At 45.7% G+C, this 21,864-nt stretch overlaps 1 protein-coding gene across 1 annotated transcript in view; it reads right to left on the reverse strand.

The window, feature by feature from the left end:
* The window catches only part of LOC118387201 (opsin-5-like), a 57,470-nt gene that overhangs the window by 21,580 nt on the left and 14,026 nt on the right, over positions 1–21,864 (reverse strand). The window lies entirely within an intron of this gene.

Consider the following 21,864-nt stretch of genomic DNA (forward strand, 5'->3'; position numbering starts at 1 on the left):
TGCATGGGACAGTGGTGGTCAATGTTGTAATGTCGTCCATGTAGGCTCTGAGTGGAGGGAGGCGGAAACCAGAGTCGACTCGCTGTCCACCAACAACCCATTTTGAGGATCTGATGATAACCTCCATTGCCATTGTGAATGCCAACGGAGAAATGGTACATCCCGCCATTATACCTACATTCAGGCACTGCCATGAGGTGGTGAAATCTGAGGTGGTGAAGCAGAACTGCAGATCCTGGAAGTACGACTTCACCAGGTTTGTGATGGTGTCCGGTATGTGGAAAAATCTGAAGGCAGACCACAGGAGTTCATGGGGCACAGAGCCAAATGCATTGGCGAGGTCGAGGAAGACTACATGGAGGTCCCTTTTCTCCACCTTGGCCATTTGGATCTGGTGCCAGATCATGCTGGAATGTTCCAAGCAGCCAGAGAACCCTGATATTCCTGCCTTCTGTACAGATGTATCGATGTACGCATTCCTTTGCAGGTACTCGGCCATCCTCTGGGCAATGACCTAAAGAAGATTTTACCCTCGACATTCAGTAAGGAGATTGGGCGGAATTGGCTGATGTTCACTGCATCCTTCTCCTTAGGGATCAGGACCCCGCCTGCCCTACACCACACTTTGGGTATTATCTTCTTCTGCCAAGCTGTTCTCATAAGCCTCAGAGGAACCTCAGGACGTCTGGTGCGTTCTTATACACTTTGTACGGGACTCCATTTGGCCCCGGGGCTGATGCTGTTCTTGCCCGTCGAACTGTGTTTTCCACCTCTTTCCATGTCGGAGGGCTGGTCTCAATATGATGTTCCGGGGGTTCAATAGGTGGGATATCTGATGGGATGGCCAGATGTTCATGTCGCTTTGAGTCAAAGTTTGTTGTTCTCAGGTGCTCCTCTAGGTCTTTCTTTGTTGTTTTTAGAGCTCCACTTTTTTCCTTTGTGAAGAGACTTTTAAGGAACTTGAAGGGATCTTTATAGAATCAAGTTCTAGTTTGTTCTTTCTTCCTTCTGCGTTTCCGTAGGTTCTCTGCTCTACGGAGGGATGCCAACCGGGTTTTGATGTCAGCCTGAAGTGCCTCTATGCCCTCCTTTTCCCCTTCCGAGGCCTTCTTCCACTGTTTCTTAAGCTGCCGCCTTTCTTGAACGAGGCGCTTGATTTCTTGTTGCCTCCTGGAAACTGGTGGGGTTGGAACCTTTCTCCCGCCTTTTGCCTCTTCCACTCCAAATCTTTCTGTCCCGTACTCATAGATGATGTCCCCCATCCTCTCCAACTTCTTCTCCACTGTGCCTCGAAGTTTCTCGAGGGTCAAGGTAAGGTATTCACTGTTTCCCACAACTTCTTGTCACTGGCGCCAGGCCACTTCACATACAGTCTGTGCCCTGGTAGTCTCCTCTCGACTGCAGGTCTGGGAGGCTGGGTGAGTTCCACTCCTGTTGTTGGTTCCACCTCAGTTGCTACTTCGATGCTTGAGTTTACGTCCTCCATGACAGTGGTACTGATGCACTGCAAACTATGGTTTGCGTCCAGTTGCTAATGCTTCATTCGACTGATTTGATCGCTTTCGCAGAAAGTAATCAATGCGAGTTCTCTGTCTCTCTTTACCCAAACACCCCTTCTTCCCCTGGTGGATCCTCAACCCATGGTGTGATGTAACTTTCCTCCAACCACAGACACATACCTGCATCTGTTTGTGGCCCACTGTTGCAGCAGAACTTGTGACAGTTGCTGTGGTGTTCTCTTGTGCTGTGCTCTCATTACTCATAGTCGTTTCCAGTCCAGTCGTTACCATGTTGTCAGCCGATGGTCATCTTCCGCCCCCGCTCTCGCAGACTCTAGGGGTATTCTCGTATGTTGACTTTCTGTAGCTAAAGCGGGTGTTTCCAACATACTGCGAAGCATGAAACTACAGAAATGGGAAGCTACCCCATGACTGTCCCAGTGGGGTCTATTCCCTCCTGTCAGCCGTCTCTCCGTGCCGCCACAAGGACTTTCCCCTGTTGTCAGCTGATCTTTCTCAGCAGTCACTGGACAAGTCCAGATATTCAGATTCCAAGAACACAGGATGAGATGTTACTATCCTTTGTGCAAGCACTTCCAAGAGTTAATGAACAGTGAGCGTGGTGAAATTTGAGGAGCGCATCGTCAGTAGTGTACCTTTGGTTCCTAGGGTGTTTCGGCCTTTCACACTATACACCCTCCCCAAAGGCGGCCAGCAACAGGGTGATCAATCCTACGCTTGCGTCCCATTCCCAATTAGTCATAGGAGTTGCCTTGTTGTTGATAGCCAACATCCCATGGGACTATGCATGGCAGGGGCGTCCTCCTCCCTGAGTCAAGCATTGTTGACCGCATACCTCCTGGCCCTCTCACTTAATAATAAACATTTTGTTTTCGAAATGATAGTTTCTGGAATCGACCATATTAATGACCAAAGGCTCGTATTGCTGTGTGTTATTATGTTATAATTAAGTCTATGATTTGATATTTGATAGAGCAGTCTGACTGAGCGATGGTAGGCAGCAGCAGGCTCGTAAGCATTCATTCAAACAGCACTTTTGTGCATTTGCCAGCAGCTCTTCGCTGTGCTTCAAGCATTGCACTGTTTATGACTTAAAGCTTATCAACTCCCGAGATTAGGCTGGTGTAACCGATGTGAAATGGCTAGCTAGTTAGCGGGGTGCGCGCTAATAGCGTTTCAAACGTCACTCGCTCTGAGACTTGGAGTTGTTGTTCACCTTGCTCTGCATGGGTAACGCTGCTTCGAGGGTGGCTGTTGTCGATGTGTTCCTGGTTCGAGCCCAGGTAGGAGCGAGGAGGGACGGAAGCTATACTGTTACACTGGCAATACTAAAGTGCCAATAAGAACATCCAATAGTCAAATGTATATGAAATACAAATCGTATAGTGAGAAATTGTCCTATAAATACTATATTAACTACAACCTTAAACCTATATTGAAGTCTCATGTTAAAAGGAACCACCATCTTTCATATGTTCTCATGTTCTGAGCAAGGAACTTAAACGTTAGCTTTTTTACATGGCACATATTGCACTTTTACTTTCTTCTCCAACACTTTGTTTTTTCATTATTTAAACCAAATTGAACATGTTTCATTATTTATTTGAGGCTAAATAGATTTTTATTGATGTATTATATTAAGTTAAAATAAGTGTTCATTCAGTATTGTTGTAATTGTCATTAATAAAAATAAATAAAACAAATCGGCCAATTAATCGGGAGCTGTTTTTTTTTGGTCCTCCAATAATCGGTATCGGTATCGGCGGTGTAAAATCATAATCGGTCGACCTCTACATGATAGATTATGGAGACATAATTTATAGATCGGCAGGTAAGAGTGCTCTCGAGCGGCTATGTGTTCTTTACCATTCGGCCATCAGATTTGCCACCAATGCTCCTGAGAGGTCACATCACTGAACTCTATACTCCTCTGTAAACTGGTCATCTCTGTATACCCGTCGCAAGACCCACTGGTTGACGCTTATTTATAAAAACACGCTTAGGCCTCACTCCCCCCTATCTGAGATATCTACTGCAGCCCTCATACTCCACATACAACACCCGTTCTGCTAGTCACATTCTGTTCAAGGTCCCCAAAGCACACACATCCCTGGGACGTTCCTCTTCAGTTTGCTGCAGTTAGTGACTGAAACGAGCTACAACAAACACTCAAACTGGACAGTTTTATCTCAATCTCTTCATTCAAAGACTCAATCATGGATACTATTACTGACAGGTGTGGCTACTTTGCGTGATGTATTGTTGTCTCTACCTTCTTGCCTTTTGTGCTGTTGTATGTACCCAATAATGTTTGTACCATGTTTTGTGCTGCTACCATGTTATGTTGCTACTATGTTGTTGTCATGTTGTGTTGCTACTATGTTGTTGTCATGTTATGTTGCTACTATGTTGTTGTCATGTTGTGTTGCTTCCATGATATGTTGTCATGTGTTGCTGCCTTGCCATGTTGTTGTCTTAGGTCTCTCTTTATGCAGTGTTGTATTGTCTCTCTTGTCGTGTTTTATCCTATAAGACCTCTTGCCTTTTGGTACGCCGTCATTGTAAATAAGAATTCGTTCTTAACTGACTTGCCCAGTTAAATAAAGGTTAAATGTAAAAAATAAAATAAAAATTCAATGAAGAACCAATACAACTTCACACAATACCACTTGGAGAACCTTAAGCAAACAAAGGAATGGTCTGAATGACCTGAACCTGTTTGGTGGGACTGTGAGGTCACCAAGAAATGCCAAGCAGACCTGAAGTTGTATGTAATTTATATCCTGAATGTCCTTGTACACAGCAACTCATCACTTTAATGTCAAAGCATCTCCTGTCTCTCTGTTAGAAACTTTAGCGTGAATTGGATGTCCCTGTTCACTGCTGCCTGCCTCTGTCTCTTTTCCCATCACCACCTTCCAGACTCTGCTCAGTACACCTAAGTACACACATCTGTGGAGGTTAGCAAGGGGCCTCAATGTGGAAGTTACCTCTGCCCGTTGTTTATTGTGTGCCAATTTCGGGTCAGAGACCTTAGGGGGCCTACCATCCTACCATACATACATGCCATGGTGAGCAGGGGGCCTACCATCCTACCATACATCCATGCCATGGTGAGCAGGGGGCCTACCATTCTACCTTACATCCATGCCATGGTGAGCAGGGGGCCTACCATCCTACCTTACATCCATGCCATGGTGAGCAGGGGGCCTACCATTCCTACCTTACATCCATGCCATGGTGAGCAGGGGGCCTACCATTCTACCTTACATCCATGCCATGGTGAGCAGGGGGCCTACCATTCTACCTTACATCCATGCCATGGTGAGCAGGGGGCCTACCATTCTACCTTACATCCATGCCATGGTGAGCAGGGGGCCTACCATTCTACCTTACATCCATGCCATGGTGAGCAGGGGGCCTACCATCCTTACATCCATGCCATGGTGAGCAGGGGGCCTACCATCCTACCTTACATCCATGCCATGGTGAGCAGGGGGCCTACCATTCTACCTTACATCCATGCCATAGTGAGCAGGGGTCCTACCATTCTACCTTACATCCATGCCATGGTGAGCAGGGGGCCTACCATCGTACCATACATTCAAGCCATGGTGAGCAGGGGGCCTACCATTCTACCTTACATCCATGCCATGGTGAGCAGGGGGCCTACCATTCTATCTTACATCCATGCCATGGTGAGCAGGGGCCTACCATTCTACCTTAAATCCATGCCATGGTGAGCATACCATTCTACCTTACATCCATGCCATGGTGAGGTCCATTCTACCTTACATCCATGCCATGGTGACCCTACCATCCCCTTACATCCATGCCATGGTGAGCGCCTGCCATCTACCAATCCATGCCATGGTGAGCAGAAGGACCATTCTACTACATCCATGCCATGGTGAGCAGGGGGCCTACCATTCTACCTTACATCCATGCCATGGTGAGCAGGGGGCCTACCATTCTACCTTACATCCATGCCATGGTGAGCAGGGGGCCTACCATCCTACCTTACATCCATGCCATTGTGAGCAGGGGGCCTACCATCCTACCTTACATCCATGCCATGGTGAGCACTGGGCCTATCATCCTACCTTAGTAATACATTCTTATTGATTCAGGTGTTTGTCATGTTCCTATGGACTGTGTTTGTATAGTCTTACAGTAAAATAAACCAACATGGAGTATTACCATATCAACAGAAACACACATTTGGGATCTCAATGGGGGAATTAAAGCAGAGTTTGAAGTTGTGAAAACAACAGATTCCAGCTAAACCGAACCCATGAAAGCATTGTTTATAAACTCAGCAAAAAAGAAACGTCTCTTTTTCAGGACCCTGTCTTTCAAAGATAATTCGTAAAAATCCAAATAACTTCACAGATCTTCATTGTAAAGGGTTTAAACACTGTTTCCCATGCTTGTTCAATGAACCATAAACAATCAATGAACATGCAGCTGTGGAACACTAACAGCTTACAGAAGGTAGGCAATTGAGGTCACAGTTATGAAAACGTAGGATACTAAAGAAGCCTTTCTACTGACTTTGAAAAACACCAAAAGAAAGATGCCCAGGGTCCCTGTTCATCTGTGTGAACGTGCCTTAGGCATGCTGCTGCAAGGAGGCATGAGGACTGCAGATGTAGCCAGGGCAATAAATTGCAATGTCCGTACTGTGAGATGCCTAAGACAGAGCTACAGGGAGACAGGACGGACAGCTGATCGTCCTCGCAGTGGCAGACCACGTGTAACAACACCTGCACAGGATCGGTACATCCGAACATCACACCTGCGGGACAGGTATAGAATGGCAACAACAACTGCCTGAGTTACACCAGGAACGCACAATCCCTCCATCAGTTCCCAGACTGTCCGCAATAGGCTGAGAGAGGCTGGATTGAGGGATTGTAGGCCTGTCCTCACCAGACATCACCGGCAACAACGTCGCCTATATGGGCACAAACGCACTGTCGCTGGACCAGACAGAACTGGCAAAAAGTGCTCTTCACTGACGAGTCAAGGTTTTGTCTCACCCGGGGTGATGGTCAAATTTGCGTTTATCGTCGAAGGAATGAGCGTTACACCGATGCCTGTACTCTGGTGCGGGATCAATTTGGAGGTAGAGGGTCCGGGGCGGTGTGTCACATCATCGGACTGAGCTTGTTGTCACTGCAGGCAATCTCAATGCTGTGCGTTACAGGGAAGACATCCTTCTCCCTCATGTGTTACCCTTCCTGCAGGCTCATCCCTCCAACATGACAATTCCACCAGCCATACTGCTTGTTCTGTGCATGATTTCCTGCAAGACAGGAATGTCAGTATTCTGCCATAGCCAGCGATGAGCCCGGATCTCAATCCCATTGAGCACGTCTGGGACCTGTTGGACCGGAGGGTGAGGCCAAGGACCATTCCCCCCAGAAATGTCCGGTAACTTGCAGGTGCCTTGGTGGAAGAGTGGGGTAACATCTCACAGCAAGAACTGGCAAATCTGGTGCAGCCCATGAGGAGGAGATGCACTCCAGTACTTAATACAGCTGGTGGCCACACCAGATACTGACTTCTACTTTTGATTTTGACCCTCCCCCCCTTTGTTCAGGGACACATTATTACATTTCTGTTAGTCACATGTCTGTGGACCTTGTTCAGTTTATGTCTCAGTTGTTGAATCTTGTTATGTTCATATGTGTAAGGGTTTTCTTCTGGTGAAAGAGAGGCGGACCAAAATGCAGAGTGGTGGTTATTCATGTTTTCAATAAAGACGACTATACATGAACAGACTATACAAAACAAGAAAAGTGAAAACCTAAACAGTCCTATCTGGTGCAAACACAGAGACAGGAACAATCACCCACAAAACCCTACACAAAACAGGCTACCTAAATATGGTTCCCAATCAGAGACAATGACTAACACCTGCCTCTGATTGAGAACCATATCAGGCCAAACATAGAAATAGACAAACCAGACACACAACATAGAATGCCCACCCAGCTCACGTCCTGACCAACACTAAAACAAGGAAAACACATACGAACGATGGACAGAACGTGACAGACCCCCCCAAGGTGCGGACTCCGATCACACAACCTAAACCTATAGGGGAGGGTCTGGGTGGGCATCTGTCCACGGTGGTGGCTCTGGCGCTGGACGTGGACCCCACTCCATAATTGTCTTTGTCCACCTCCTTAGTGTCCCTTGAGTGGCGACCCTCGCCGCTAACCTTGGCCTAGGAAACCTAACAACGGGCCCCACTGGACTGAGGTAGCTCAGGACTGAGGGGAAGCTCGGGACTGAGGGGAAGCTCGGGACCGAGGGGAAGCTCGGGAGTGAGAGGAAGCTCAGGAGTGAGAGGAAGCTCAGGAGTGAGAGGAAGCTCAGGAGTGAGAGGAAGCTCAGGCAGATTGATGGATCTACCAGATCCTGGCTGGCTGGTTGTTCCAGCAGATCCTGGCTGACTGGCAGATTCTGGCTGACTGGCGGATCCTGGCTGACTAGCGGATCTGGCAGATCCTGGCAGATTGGCACTTCTGGCGGATCCTGGCTGACTGGTGGATCCTGGCAGACTGGCGGATCCTGGCTGAATGGCGGATCTAACTGATCCTGGCTGACTGGCAGATCCTGGCTGACTGGCAGATCCTGGCCGACTGGCAGATCCTGGCCGACTGACAGATCCTGGCCGACTGGCAGTTCTGGCGGATCCTGGCCGACTGGCGGATCCTGGCCGACTGGCGGATCCTGGCTGACTGGCGGATCCTGGCTGACTGGCAGATCCTGGCCGACTGGCAGTTCTGGCGGATCCTGGCTGTCTGGCGGATCCTGGCAGACTGGCAGATCCTGGCTGACTGGTGGATCCTGGCAGACTGGTGGATCCTGGCACACTGGCGGATCCTGGCTGAATGGCGGATCCTGGCAGACTGGCGGATCCTGGCAGACTGGCGGATCCTGGCAGACTGGCGGATCCTGGCTGACTGGCAGATCCTGGCCGACTGGCAGATCTGGCAGTTCTGGCGGATCCTGGCTGACTGGCGGATCTGGAAGAGCCTGGCAGACTGGCAGATCTGGAAGAGTCTGGTTGACTGGCGGATCTGGAAGAGTCTGGTTGACTGGCAGATCTGGAAGAGTCTGGCTGACTGGCGGATCCTGGCAGACTGAAATATCAGGCTGCTCCATGCTGACTGGCGGCTCTGGCTGCTCCACGCTGACTGGCGGCTCTGGCTGCTCCATGTAGGCTGACAGCTCTGGCGGCTCCGTGCAGACTGACAGCTCCTTGCAGACTGGCAGCTCCTTGCAGACTGGCAGATCCTTGCAGACTGGCTGCTCCTTGCAGACTGACAGCTCTGGCTTCTCCATGCAGACTGACAGCTCCTTGCAGACTGACAGCTCCGTGCAGACTGGCAGCTCCTTGCAGACTGACTGCTCTGGCTGCTTCATGCAGACTGACAGCTCTGGCTGCTTCGTGCAGACTGACAGCTCTAGCTGCTTCATGCAGACTGGCAGCTCTGGCTGATCCATGCAGGCTGGCAGCTCTGGCTGCGCTGAACAGGCAGGAGACTCCAACAGCGCAGGAGAGGAGAAAGGCTCTGACAGCGCTGGAGAGGCGAGGCGCACTGTAGGCCTGATGCGTGGTGCTGGTACTGGTGGTACTTGACCGAGGACACGCACAGGAAGCCTGGTGCGGGGAGCTGCTACCGGAGGGCTGGGGTGTGGAGGTGGTACTGGATAGACCGGACCGTGCAGGCGCACTGGAGCTCTTGAGCACCGAGCCTGCCCAACCTTACCTGGCTCGATGCCCACTCTAGCCCGGCCGATACGAGGAGCTGGAATATACCGCACCGGGCTATGCACTGTCTGCACCACTGCATAACACGGTGCCTGCCCGGTCTCTCTAGCACCCCGGTAAGCACAGGGAGTTTGCGCAGGTCTCCTACCTGGAGTAGCCCTACTCCCTGTGAGCCACCCCCCCCAATACATTTTTGGGGCTGACTCTCGGGCTTCCTTGCCAACCGTGTTCCCTCATATCGCCGGCTCCTCTCTCCGGCTGCCTCTGCTCTCCTCGCTGCCTCCACCTGTTCCCATGGAAGGTGATCCCTTCCCGCCAGGATCTCCTCCCATGTGTAGCATCCCTTGCCATCCAATATATCGTCCCATGTCCAATCCTCATTGCGCCGCTGTTGCTGCCTTTGTTGCTTCTCCTGTGGCTCCTGCCTGTTGACACGCTGCTTGGTCCGTTTGTGGTGGGTGATTCTGTAAGGGTTTTCTTCTGGTGAAAGAGAGGCAGACCAAAATGCAGCGTGGTGGTTATTCATGTTTTTAATAAAGACGACTATACATGAACAGACTATACAAAACAAGAAAAGTGAAAACCTAAACAGTCCTATCTGGTGCAAACACAGAGACAGGAACAATCACCCACAAAACAGGCTACCTAAATATGGTTCCCAATCAGAGACAATGACTAACACCTGCCTCTGATTGAGAACCATATCAGGCCAAACATAGAAATAGACAAACCAGACACACAACATAGAATGTCCACCCAGCTCACGTCCTGACCAACACTAAAACAAGGAAAACACATACGAACGATGGACAAAACGTGACAGTATGCAAATATTTACATGTTAAGTTTGCTGAAAATAAACGCAGTTGACAGTGAGAGGACGTTTCTTTTGTTGTTGAGTTTATATGCTGAAAACCACACCAAAGATACATACGCGAATCGATCAAGTTAATCCTAAATGCCTTTGTTAACCTATAGAGTGTGGTCGTTGAATAGGCAGACTCCACAGTATCCAAATATCCAAAAGATGCGCCATTCAGAACAAATACACAGTAAGAGGATTAGTCCTATTTTCTTATGATCTCCTATTCCATAGAGATGCCTAACACACATTAAAATCAGTCAATCGTTTGGGGTAATTTATGGCATTGCTAGTGGTAGTACTGTTTCTAGCGGGAGAGACTGAGGTGTTCATAGTATGTTCTTGTACAACTGGGCTTATTAGCTAGCATCATTAGCATAGTCAAAGTCAACCAACACAGCTGTAAAGAGAGTGCAGACCAGGGATGGGGATGGTACAGTCCCTCGGAGCAAGTAATGGAGTAGACAGGTGTAGGACTTATGGGTGTTAGGGAGTGAGAGATGGAGGGAGGGAGTGGGAGAGAGACATGGGATTCATGGGACTCGGGAGCTCAGAGGGATAAGCCCCAAATGCCGTTCTCACTGAAAAGCATGAGACCCCGGCATGAAGCATCTTCACCGTCCGTCGGTTCATTAGGTCAGGGCAGCAGTTATACAGGGCATTGTAGAGTTTGCAAATGGCTCAGCAAAGTATAAACAAAAAATGAGTCGGTATGAACATTTCTGTGAACACACACAAGGCAGTTGTTGTGGCAAGAGAAACAAAAAATGACAAGAAAAGATTTGTGACAGGTGTGCAGCCAGTAAGTAATCTGACATCCAGGAAAAGAAAACCCTGTTTCCCTACTGACTGCAAGTGATGTTTAATATGACGCTGAGCATATTAAAGAGACAGAGATTGCATAACTGTATCTATTCATAAATTCATCTATTGATTCCTGTATCTATTCAATCAATTTGAGTCATGGATACAAATCGACCTAATTTACGAACGTTGCTACGGTCACAGCCAAATAACACAAGTAATGGATTCGACTTCCGCTTTACTTCCGTACTTCAGCGCGCCGATGGCAAACTTGCTGGAGTAAATTATTTGAAGGAGTCCATTTATAGAGTAAAAATGATAAGTGTATAAGTGTAATTTTACATTTATTTCATTCAAGTTAGCTAACGTAACCTTCTAGTAGTTCTGTTGTGATACAAAGAGATAGATAGAGGACTCATCTTTAGATCTTTGCTATTATAGCATCCGTGACAGCATGGACAGCACCATTGAGGCTACAACCCTAAGGATTCTCTACACAGTTGACTACTATGACTAATTTAAAATGGTGGAAATATGGTGGAAGCCCTCAATGGCGCTGCCAATTGGCCACTCGAGGCATCTATCTTTCTCTATGGTTGTGTCAGCATTAAGGGCCTTCCACCAAGCCAATAACTATACTATAACGATAAAAAAACTATAACTATAAAACGATGGTGAGCGTCCACACTAGAGGAAAGTGTATCGTTCTACAGTCCTACACCTGTCAATCAACTGATCATTGCATCCTATTGCATGCTGCCTATTAATATGGTGGTAACACAAGACCATTCAGTATTTCAGGGTGTCATTGTCACAGTGACAACTGCAAATAATACTTAAATGTTCATGTAGACATAATGAAAAATAATATATTAACTCATATTTAAATGGTGCAATTCAACAACAAACCCTGTTTAGCCTGCACATATTTTACAGCATGTCATTGCCTCCTTGCTCATGTGGTTTGCAAGTGATTTCCATTTTTCAAATGGTTGTCAATTCCTATGGGTCTTCTTTTTCACTGTGCTCATCTCTCTGTCTGTCCTGTTCAAATATTTACAATGCATCAGTGCAACAATGTTATCATAATCGGCCAAAAGTGATCACACCAATGCAATTTCTCTCCTCAACATTCCCAGACAGATAATATGGCCTATGCTGTAGGCCTGTTTTAAGCCTGCTTCTTTCCCCAGGGCTGTTAGGCCTAATATAGAAATATGATCAAATTAAATGTCCTATAGCTTTCGCAGCCTAAAGCTTTACCTGGGATTTCAAGAGAAGAGGAAGTTAACAGATGATGAAATGGCAGATCTTTGCTTTACCCTAGACTGCCTACTCTACATTATGTGCACTGCCAAAGCTGCGATGAGTCCCTGGGCATGCAGCTTGAAAAGCTACCCTATTGATTATGTTTTTTAGGGACAATAAATGTATCCTACCTAAGCTACAACAGCCAAATGTAATGTTAATATTGTTTTCAAGAGTACTAAACTGTAGTCTAGGCTGTCAACTGCAGGAAATAGCTTATCGCTCAAAACGCCTGGTATTTTGAATAGTGTGGATGGAACACCAGATGGCAGGCTGTTCCCACAGACAGTAGCCCAGCTCGGCATGTGAGTCCAGGTGATCAGAGGCAATTAAGCACAGCTGACAGTACTAATGAGCTATTCTCTTTCCCCTACAATAGCGAGGAGGGGAGAAAGAAAAGAGCATTTGCTTCTACAAAGGAGAGGATGTACCTGTCGGAAAGGAGAAGAAGGGGACACACCACCTCTAGGGAATGTTCACCACGGATCTGGACAACCACCCGAAGGGAGCTCTCCACGGACAGATCGTGAAGGCGGTGACACACCTGTGATTTATGTTGTAGTTTAAAGATACTCATCTTGTGTTCCTTGTTCTTGTGAATATATGTTTTCCTTGGGATATCATCCTTGATTGTGTTTGAGAATGGTAAAATATACCTCGATAGAGGACTTTGTTCAATTCAGAAATTGCTCCTTTTATTGACTCGTTTATTCCACCTTTCCACTTTAGAGCAACCTCCAAGTACTTCGTCCGCTCACAATACATATTCATTTTGAAATGACTGCATCTAGCCTGCCTGATTGGAAAACCATTTGGATCAGTTGTGGGGGGGTTTTCTCTGCAATTTTAGCCTACAAGGCCAAGGCATACGAGTAGACCATATTGCAGTGGCGTGTCTTTATGGATGCCAAGGGAAACTAGCCCCCCCCCCCCAAATTGAAGGACATTTGTAAATGTCCTTCAATTTGCAAGAGGATGACTATCTCACCGGAGAAAGCATTGACGTAAGCGAAAGCGCACCACTGACTCTGTACGCCTCGATTTGGTCTTATGTACATTACACTACCGTTCAAATGTTTGGGCCACTTAAATGTCCTTGTTTTTAAAGATTCACATTTTATTAGAATGTCAAATTGATCATAAATACAGCGTAGACATTATTGTTGTAAATGACTTGTAGCTGGAAACGACTGATTTTTAATGGAATATCTTCATAGGCGTACAGAGGCCCATTATCAGCAACCAACACTCCTGTCTTCCAATGGCACGTTGTGTTAGCTAATCCAAGTTTAGCATTTTAGAAGGCTAATTGATCATTAGAACTCTTTTGCAAATGTTAGCACAGCTGAAAACTGTTGCTGATTTTTAAAGAAGCAATAAAGCTGTCCTATAGACTAGTTGAGTATCTGGAGCATCAGCATTTGTGGGTTTGATTACAGGCTCAAGTGGCCAGAATTAAGGCCTTCCTTCTGAAACTTGTCAGTCTGTTCTGAGAAATTAAGGCTATTCCATGCGAGAAACTGAAGACCTCGTATAACGCTGTCGTACTCCCTTCACAGAACAGCGCAAACGGTCTCTAACCAGAATAGAAAAAGGAGTGGGAGGACCTGGTGCACAACTGAGCAAGCGGACAAGTACATTAGTGTCTAGTTTGAGAAAGACGCCTCGCAACAGCAACGAGGCGACTCCGGGATGTTGGCCTTCTAGGCAGAGTTCCTCTGGCCAGTGTCTGTTCTTTTTCCCCATCTTAATCTTTTCTTTTATTGGCAAGTCTGAGATGGGGCTTTTTCTTTGCAACTCTGCCTAGAAGGCCAGCATCTGGATTTGCCTCTTCACTGTTGACGTTGATATTTTGCCGGTATTATTTAATGAAGTTGTAAATAGTCATTTACAACATTTACAATGTCTACACTGTATTTCTGATCAATTTGATGTCACTTCAATTGACATTTCTATGTGACCCCAAGCTTTTGAACGGTAGTGTAGAAAATGTTGAAATTGTGTTTGTTAAAAGTAGAGACTCAGAGCTACAAAATGGTACATCATACACTGCAGTTGAGGAACAATGAGTCATTCTGCTTTGAAAGTTCCTTGAATGTTTTGGTACATCTACTGGAGAGCTCTTTGTCTACACCTTGTCAGCATCATTGACACCCTTTTAAGCCTTAGCCCCACCCATCTCTTTAAAGATTCACACGTGTCGACCATGTGCTAAACACAGTAAGGTACAGAAGTATAGTAAATAACCAAATAATTCAAGACTAAAAGTGGTTTAAGTAGTGACCTACTATAAGGAAAAACTCCAGGTAAAAATATGTTATCTAGTCCTTGGCCTATATCCTAATCTGAGCTACTTTAGCAAGCTAATGTTTGCTAGACTGCAAACAATGCACTTAACTTGCAATGAAAACAACTTTTCGAGAAAACATAGAAAAATATATCTGAAAATGTAGCTAGATCCTTACCCGTAAAGATGGATGAACGCTTCATGGCAACGTATCTTTTACGTTTGTTTTGTAACTAGCTACAGCTTATTTGGGCTGTTGTGTCAGTCACACTGACAGTGTGCAGAAAGTAGCCCATCACAACTTTTTCCCACTGATCTTTGTCGATAGTGCCTGAAATTCTGGCCAGCAATGATGTAGAAAGCAGTAGCAACACTTTTGCAGTTCTCCTTGGCTAACGTTAGATCTTTGAAAAAAGCTGCGGTAGCAAGGATTATCTACACATACTAAGCACCTCTGATTCAGAAGGGTTGGGTTAAATGTGGAAGACACATTTCAGTTGAAGGCATTCAGTTGTCCACCATTCCCCTTTTTCATGTTATAGACACAAGCGTGCTACATGGCAGACCAATCCAAACCCAGCCCATCCATAATCTCAGCTAATCATGATTAGCAGGAAGGTTCCTGTCTTTTCCGTGGCTAAACAAACTAGGCTCGTAATTTAACAACTTATTTGTATATACAGATGGCTACATGGTTGTTATTAAGGCACATAAAATGTTGATATCAAATAAATGTTAATGCTTCTCCTGTGAGGTAGTGATGTGCGACATACGCCTAGTTTCTTGAAATGGGTCATCTCTCTGATGCTGTCTGGTCATAAAGAGGACATTGTTGCTGCCCTTTTGCATTGAATGCAAGAGTAGCCAGCGAGCATTTGGGGTCCCTTGATAAAAATAAATAATAATAATGGTCTAGTGTTGAGCTAAACTGAGTGAGCACAACTGTGAATGGTCCTGGCACGCTAAAAAAAAGTCAAGGGACGCCAGTTTGGATTTGGCTTCATTGCTCTCACATCGCATCAAGAGAATTACATCATTGACAGAAACAACTTGAATTGCTGCATCTCATTGTGTTTTTTTATTCCGGGGGCTAGCTAGCTAAAATTGGCCCTTTTGTAAATTTGCCATGGATGGAGATAAGGATTTGGACTTTACTTAATTCTCCATACTGGCCAATGATTACAACATCGATTCTGTTCCAACCATAAATTAGTACATTGTGCCCCTGGACAAAGAGGATGTAAGTTCAATTTGTAGCTAGATGTAGAAGGATAATGTTAACTAGCTAACGTTGCCCATGAAAGGAAGTTAGGCTAGTGGGCATGCATTTTAGCCAGGTGGCCTAGGACAACAAAAAATAGAAGTGTGTACTGTATGACAGGGTCAAGGACTGTTTCGTCAACATAAAACAGAGGATGGCATTCGCAATTCTCTACAAGTAGGGTGAGTCAACATGTTTTTTCTACTTGCACGAACGTACACACACACACACACACACAAGATGGCGCCGAAGAACGTGGCTGACGTTTTACATTCTCCCAACCAATTGTGCTATTTTGTTATATTTTTTGCTTTTTGTGTAACTATTTTTTAAACTTAGTGTACAATGTTTCTGCTACCATCTCTTATGACCGAAAATAACTATATTATTCGTAGCCTTCTATTTACTACCACAGAATGAAGCTGGCACCAAGACCGCTCTGAACCAACTCTATAAGGCCATAAGCAAAAAAGAAAATGCTCACCCAGACGTGTCGCTTCTAGTGGCCGGGGACGTTAATTGCAGTCAAACTTAAATCAGGCAAACCACATTTTAGAGCTGCCGCTTTCAAGGAGTGGGAGACTAATCTGGATGCTTATAAGAAATCCCGCTATGCCCTCAGACGAACCATCAAACAAGCAAAGCGTCAATACAGGATTAAGATTGAATCCTACTACACCGGCTCTGACGCTCGTCAGATGTGGCAGGGCTTGAAAACTATTACTGACTACAAAGGGAAACCCAGACGCGAGCTGCCCAGTGACGCGAGCCCACCAGACGAGCAAAATGCTTTTTATGCTCGCTTCAAGGCAAGCAACACTGAAGCATGCACGAGAGCACCAGCTGTTCTGGATGACTGTGTGATAACACTCTCGGTAGCCGTGTGAACAAAACCTTTAAACAGGTCAACATTCACAAAGCCACTGGCCCAGACGGATTACCAGGACGTGTACTCAAAGTATGCACGTATCAACTGTCTTCACTGACATTTTCAACCTCTCCCTGACCAAGTCTGTAATACCTACATGTTTCAAGCAGACCACAATAGTCCCTGTGCCCAAGGAAGCTAAGGTAACCTGCCTAAATGATTACCGTCCCATGGCACTCACGTCGGTAGCCATGAAGTGCTTTGAAAGGCTGGTCATGGCTCACATCAACAGCATCCTCCCGGACACCCTAGACCCCCTCCGATTCGCATACCGCCCCAACAGATCCACAGATGACGCAATCTCAATCGCACTCCACACTGCCCTTTCTCTCCTGCACAAAAGGAACACCAATGTGAGAATGCTGTTCATTGACTATAGCTCAGCGTTCAACACCATATTGCCCACGAAGCTCATTACTAAGTTAAGAATTAAGAACTCTGGGACTAAACACCTCCCTCTGCAACTGGATCCTGGACTTCCTGACGGGTCGCCCCCAGGTGGTAAGAGTGGGCCACAACATGTCTGCCATGCTGATCCTTAACAGGAGTGTGTAATTAGTCCCCTCCTGTACTCCCTGTTCCCTCCTGTACTCCCTCTTCCTCAATGTGAGCAAGACAAATGAGCTGATTGTGGACTACATGAAAAGGCGGGCTGAACAGGCCCCCACTAACATCGACGGGGCTGTAGTGAAGCGGGTCGAGAGTTTCAAGTTCCTTGGTGTCCACATCACCAACCAACTATCATGGTCCAAACATACCAAGACAGTCGTGAAGAGGGCACAACAAAACCTTTCCCCCCTCAGGAGACTGAAAAGATTTGGCATGGGTTCTCAGATCCTCAAACGGTTCTACAGCTGCACCATCGAGAGCATCCTGACCGGTTGCATCACCGCCTTGTATGGCAACTGCTCGGCATCTGACTGTAAGGCGCTACAGAGTGTAGTGCGCACTGGGCCAAGCTTCATAATAGGCAGTGTCAGACGAAAGCCCATAAAATTGTCAGAGACTCCAGTCACCAAAGTTATAGACTGTTTTTTTCTGTTACAGCACGGCAAGCGGTACCGAAGCGCCAAGTCTAGGACCAAAAGACTCCTCAACAGCTTCTAGCCCCAAGCTGAACAATTAATAAAATCGCCTCCGGACAATTTACATTTGCCCCTTCCCCTCCCTTTTGTACACTGCTGCTATTCGTTGTTTATGATCTATGCATTGTCACGTCACCCCTACTTACATGTACAAATGACCTCAACTAACCTGTACCCCCGCACACTGACTCTGTACCGGTGTCCCCTGTATATAGCCTCATAATTGTTATTCTTATTGTGTTACTTTTTATTATTATTTTTTACTTTAGTCTACTTGGTAAATATTTTCTTAACTATTCTTGAACTGCACTGTTGATTAAGGGCTTGTAAGTAAGCATTTCATGGTAATACCTACACTTGTAGTATTAGGTGCATGTGACAGTATTATTTGATTTAACACACACACACAGATAAATCAGAACCATGGACAGCCACATCATATTTAGCTTACTAAATTGTTTTTTTGTATGTTTTAGTTGTCACAGTATTAGATGAAGCATAGGTGATTTGATTATGTTGAAATGACAGCTCCTGTTCTCTTTGCGACTTGCGGTAACTCATTGTGGTTCTAAATCAATAGTTGTTTAGTTGTCAGAAAATGTCATAAACATTCATTTGCTTAACAATGCTGCAGGTCATGTAACCGTTATGTTACATGCAATATGCTTTCTAGACTTCACAAGACAGAGGTTGATCTCCGGTTTTGTGATGAAACGAAGGTGTGGTTGAATTTATTCTGCCACTGTGTCTTCTTATTGTCTCGGCCTAGGGCCAAATGTCACAGTCGCAAGACCTATGAACTAACAGGTTATAGAGCAAACAACTCCCGAGTAGTGCCTTAGACCACTGCGACACATCTCAGTGTTAGTGGCGTCACTACAGACCCTGGTTTGATTCCAGGCTGTATCAAAACCAGCCGTCATTGGGTGCCCCATAGGGCGGTGGACCAGCGTCGTCCAGGTTAGAGTTTACCTGGGGTAGGCCGTCATTGTAAATAAGAATTTGTTCTTAACTGACTTGCCTAGTTAAATAAAAGTTATATATGTATATGTGTGTACATGGATAATTTTCTAGCGTGGCTTCCCCAGTGATTTTACCCATGCACCGCTACTGGTATTTTGACAGGATGTATCAGCTAACAGAATAATGCTATTGCAGGGATTTCTAGTGGCGCGCATATGAGTTATGATAATGCACAAGCACAGAGGAAGTTGTCTCCATAGTTTCCTCATTTGGCTTCCTTGTTTTAAAAGCATGCAGAAATAAGGTAGATGCAGCAGAAAACCCCAACAGTAAAAAGATGAATTCATATTTTTTCATCCAGTAGCTAAAGCTACATTAAATGCATTTTCAAAGTAGGATTTATTCAGCTTTGATGTTGAGCAAACATCACACCATATTACAGTACCTTCCTCTCCTAAATCAATCTGTTGATAATCGATCTAAGCACATCCTTCGAATACATTTTATATAATAACATTCAAATTCCTAAGGTTTCATTTAAGTGCTTGAATGACCACAATAATGTATGTTGATTAACATTGGTTGATAGAAGAACATTATTGATTGATGGTCATTTTTTACCTTTCTTTAACTAGGCAAGTCAGTTAAGAACAAATTCTTATTTTCAATGACGGCCTAGTGGGTTAACTGCCTGTTCAGAGGCAGAACGACAGAGGGGGTTTGAACTTGCAACCTTCCGGTTACTAGTCCAACGCTCTAACCACTAGGCTACCCTGCCGCCCCTGCCGTCATATAGCATGATATCCCACAATGAAAGCTCATCAGAGCTGTTGACCAAACAGGATGCCAGAGCAGTATCCACAGAGAGCTTCTGAACAGCCTCTAACAGGATTCTCGTATGCCCCGTGCAGTCTGGCTTCTGAACAGCCTCTAACAGGAGTCTCCCATGCCCCGTGCAGTCTGGCTTCTGAACAGCCTCTAACAGGAGTCTCCCATGCCCCGTGCAGTCTGGCTTCTGAACAGCCTCTAACAGGAGTCTCCCATGCCCCGTGCAGTCTGGCTTCTGAACAGCCTCTAACAGGAGTCTCCCATGCCCCGTGCAGTCTGGCTTCTGAACAGCCTCTAACAGGATTCTCATATGCCCCGTGCAGTCTGGCTTCTGAACAGCCTCTAACAGGAGTCTCCCATGCCCAGTGCAGTCTGGCTTCTGAACAGCCTCTAACAGGAGTCTCATATGCCCCGTGCAGTCTGGCTTCTGAACAGCCTCTAACAGGAGTCTCATATGCCCCGTGCAGTCTGGCTTCTGAACAGCCTCTAACAGGAGTCTCCCATGCCCCGTGCAGTCTGGCTTCTGAACAGTCTCTAACAGGAGTCTCATATGCCCCGTGCAGTCTGGCTTCTGAACAGCCTCTAACAGGAGGCTCATATGCCCCGTGCAGTCAGGCTTCTGAACAGCCTCTAACAGGAGTCTCATATGCCCCGTGCAGTCTGGCTTCTGAACAGCCTCTAACAGGAGTCTCATATGCCCCGTGCAGTCTGGCTTCTGAACAGCCTCTAACAGGAGTCTCATATGCCCCGTGCAGTCTGGCTCCTGAACAGCCTCTAACAGGAGTCTCATATGCCCCGTGCAGTCTGGCTCCTGAACAGCCTCTAACAGGAATCTCCTATGCCCTGTGCAGTCTGGCAGACCAAATAGTGGCCTTTACAACTCAGTAGCCCATAGTCAACATGTCTGGAGGCTGTCATAGATCAGTTTGTGTACAGTATGTCCTGTAACTGTGTTAATTAGCATGAACATTCAAACCTTTCTTGATGTGATAGGAAATTCTAATTAATTTAACCTGTTAATAGACTAACCATTAACATCACCATTTGTGTGATACATTGCTGTCAACATTTCATTTTAATGGTTTTAGTTGGCTTCGAAGAAGAGGGTTTCCATTTGTTTCACAGGCAACCTAGACAACTTAGCCAACAAAATAACCTGTAATTACTACTGTACCCTTTAGAGGAGAAACACACAGTGGTTTCCAGTGTGGAGTCTGTCTGTATATAAGGAGACGGGCATCTCTTTCTAACTGCATGTTGTTGACTGCTGATACACAGCCACCTCTTGAGTGTTCTTTTAAAGTCCCTTTCATGTCAATGTGCCACATAGCTGATAATAGCAGGTTATACAGTATATGTATGTATATTCTATCCACTTTCTCTGTAACGTAGGCAACAGCTACAGTACACTTCATGTTGTCCAGGTAACATCTCCCTTTGGTCCACACAAAAATTGATAGAGGAGGAGAGGTGTACGTTTATAAATTAAACTTTCTATCGTCTTTGAAAAGGTGCAATGATAGATGGAAAAGTGTGTGGAATCATTACAACCAGATTATTGCTATCAATTGAAGCAAAGCTGAAAAGCTACTAAATATAGGATCTTCGACATTAGAAAAGAAAGGAACCTTTTCAAATACATTTTGAATCTACAATGTCTTACAGACATAGGCAGTGCTTGACTTGGACTGAAATAGGTGCCGGTACTCATTTTGGGTGCCGGTACTGTTTATATCTAGGTGCAGGAGCTCCAGAATATTTTATCCTATATTCTATAGGAGGAAGAGGAGCTTAAGCAGTATTCAGCTCTGGAGAGCTCCTGCCCAAGTCAAGCACTGGATGTAGGATCTTAATTTGTGCCAGTCTCTTAGCAGGAAAATTTGAATTATTATGTGGATTACAATGAATGGACATTTCTGTAGCGGTTGATACATGTTTCATAATGGAAAATCAAGTGGAAAATGTAAAACTTTCAAAGCCTTTTTAAACCTCAAATACACTACAAGTTTAAATGGAAAGGTGTCCTGCAACAGGGTGATCAAATTAAGATCCTACATCGGTACACAATGGAAAACCTTGATGAATCACAATTGATTGCAAACATAATCGAATCAGAATGGCTCTCCTTGAGGTGAAGACTGGTTAGGCTATGTCTCAAGGAAGATGAGGTTATCAGTGAGTCTATTGATGAGGCTACGTCCCTATGCAGTCTACATTCCTATACTTTAT

This window comes from Oncorhynchus keta, chromosome 8 (assembly GCF_023373465.1).
Source record: "Oncorhynchus keta strain PuntledgeMale-10-30-2019 chromosome 8, Oket_V2, whole genome shotgun sequence".
Taxonomy (NCBI): Eukaryota; Metazoa; Chordata; class Actinopteri; order Salmoniformes; family Salmonidae; genus Oncorhynchus; species Oncorhynchus keta.